The sequence below is a fragment of the Suricata suricatta genome, chromosome 16 (assembly GCF_006229205.1).
Source record: "Suricata suricatta isolate VVHF042 chromosome 16, meerkat_22Aug2017_6uvM2_HiC, whole genome shotgun sequence".
NCBI classification, from domain to species: domain Eukaryota; kingdom Metazoa; phylum Chordata; class Mammalia; order Carnivora; family Herpestidae; genus Suricata; species Suricata suricatta.
The window spans coordinates 658,607-661,409 of record NC_043715.1 but is presented as its reverse complement, the minus strand read 5'-3'; positions in this window follow the sequence as shown (position 1 = coordinate 661,409).

Genomic DNA, 2,803 nt, shown 5'->3' with positions numbered 1-2,803 from the left:
GGGGCATCGCCGTGTAGTGGGCGCAGGGTCCCAGCGCGACAAGACGGAAAGAGCCCAGGGACCCCGGCCCCGCGCTCAGCACCACCACCCTGTCCCTCCGAGCGCCCAGGATGGTGGAGTTTACGTTATGTGTGATTTAACACAACTTAAAACAGAAAAGGATACAGGAAATGAGAACATCTATGTGATAGAAAAGCGAAAATACTTACGCTCAAGCAAACCCAGACACGAGATACGTAACAAGAAGTCCTGCCGACAGAAGGAAGGTGGCGAGAGGCAGGATTCTGCATCCACACAGAACAATGATTTCTAGAACGTCAGCTGCACGGTTCACTGCTGGTACTGACCTCCCGGACTCGCCCGGAAACAGCCGTCGGTGGAGCAAGGAGACCAGGAGACCCGCCGCGTGGGGCGGGGTCTTGCGTGCGGAGTGACCTCCAGCACCCCGACTAAAGGCCGAGATGGAAAATCCAGGCTCATCTGTGTGCTCCTCCCAAGAAGTCCGCTTTGGGGGCACCTGGTGGCTCGGCTGGTTAAGCAACCGAAGTCGGTCATGATCTCAGGGTTCCTGAGTGCGAGCCCCACGCTGGGCTCTGTGCCGACAGCTCAGAGCCTGGGGCCTGCTTTGAACTGTGTCTCCCTCTCTCTGCCCCTTTCCAGCTCGCTCGCTCGCTCTCTCAAAAATACGTTTAAAAAAATCCACTTTAAGTAGAACATAAGCAAGTTAAAGTAAAAAGATGGAAAAGGTAAACCACACGAACACTATTCAAAATAAAGCTAGAGGTGTGGCGTGGCGTTAACAGATCCGTTTTTCAAATTCAAAGGAATAAAGCTTAAAAATTCAAACTTTCCTGGGGCGCCTGGGGGGCTCAGTCGGCTAAGTGTCCGACTTCGGCTCAGGTCATGATCTCACGGTTCGTGGGTTCGAGCCCGGTGTCGGGGCCCAGAACTGACAGCTTCTGATCCTCTGTCTTGCTCGTGCCCCTCCCCTGCTTGTGCTCACTCTCTCTTCTCTCTCAAAAATAAACTTTTAAAAAAATTCAAACTATCCCTTTAGGAGCCCAAATCATACCACATTTCTTAAGGTGTTTTTAACAAAGAAAGGAAGCAGGCAAAGCTAGAATCACTATTTTAAGATCAGACAAGACAGGTTTAGGGAGCGAGGTTACGAGGCATGAGTATGGTCATGTGAGAACAAGGTCTAGCACTCAGCGGCAATTTTATGAACTACATGAAGCAAAAACTGATAAAACTGCAAAAAGAAAGAGAGGAATCCATAATTTTGAAGATTTTAACAACTCTCTCAATAATAGAATAAATAGGTAGAAAATCGGCAAGAATATAGTAAATTGGAACAATACCATCAATCATACGGGTAATTAACGTTTATGAAACACTTTCCACGACAAAAGCCAAATACACAGTTTTCTCACATACAAGGATATTTACAGGATATACAACGTTTTGTTCATAAAACAAGTCTCAACAAATTCAGAGGATTCAAGTCACACAAAATAGGTTTTCTTTCGTAACAGAATTAAATTACATTCAGTAACAAACAGGTCTTTTCAAGATCTCCAAATATCTGGGAACCAACTTATATGCGTCTTCAAAACCCTGGGATCAAGGAAGAAACCAAATGGGAAATCTAAAGCGTGATCCTTTGATAATGCCAATAAAATGGATGAATCTGTAGCCAGACCATTTCAAAAAAAATTAAAAAGAGTAAAGACACAATTTAGCTGTATCAGCAATAAGACGTAACATCAAGGATTTTCCAGATATTAAAGGAATAACGAATAAATACTAGAAACAAGTTTCATACCAATCAATTCAGCAACTCAGATGAACTGGGCAGACTCCCGGGGAGACGCAAATCACCAAAGCTCACCCGTGAAGAAACGTGCAGCCTGTGTTTACCCAGAGAAAACGAAGTGACTTCGCAAATTCGTGCAGATCGCTGTGCCCTGTGTGTCCTGCACGCCACTCACACGCCGTCTCCGGCCACCGCAGCCCCCGTGCCCACCCACAGGAGGACGGGGACCGAGGCGCACGCACCACAGGCTGGGACTCGGCCACAGGAAGAGTGAGGTCCTAGGTCCTACCGTCTGCAGTGACGCGGGTGGACCTGGAGGGCGTTATGCTGAGTGAAGCCGGTCAGTCAGACACGGACAGACACCATGATGTCCCTCATCTGTGGAAGTGAAATAAACGAACACGGGTGCCTGCGGGAGGGGGGGCTCAGTCACTTAAGCTCAGGTTCTTGATTTCAGCTCAGGGCATGATCCCACGGTTTGTGAGTTCAAGCCCTGCATCCAGTGCAGAGCCTGCTTGAGAAAATCATCCTCACACTCATTCTCTCTCTCCCTCTCCCTACTCATGTACACGCTCTCAAAAGTAATAAACTTAAAAAATTTTTTAAAGAAATAGATGAACAAACAACAAAAGACAAAACCCAGACTCTTAGAACACACTGGCAGTTGCCAGAGGGGCTGCAGGGGGGGCGAGGGGTGCGTGTCCCCACAGGTGCGGCCCCTGCGAGGGCTGCCGAGTCACTGCGCACCTGGTGCCGGGTGAGCAGGGGAGGGGCAGAGAGCGGGAGACACAGAACCTGAAGCAGCTCCAGGCTCCGAGCTGTCAGCAGAGCCCGACGCGGGGCTCGAACCCACGAACGTGAGATCACGACCTGAGCCGAAGTCGGACGCTGAACCGACGAAGCCCCCCGGGCGCCCCTCATTCTGGCCACTTGGGTCCCGTTGCACTGGTCAGTCTGGCCCGAAGCACGTGGGTAACAGGCACCCAG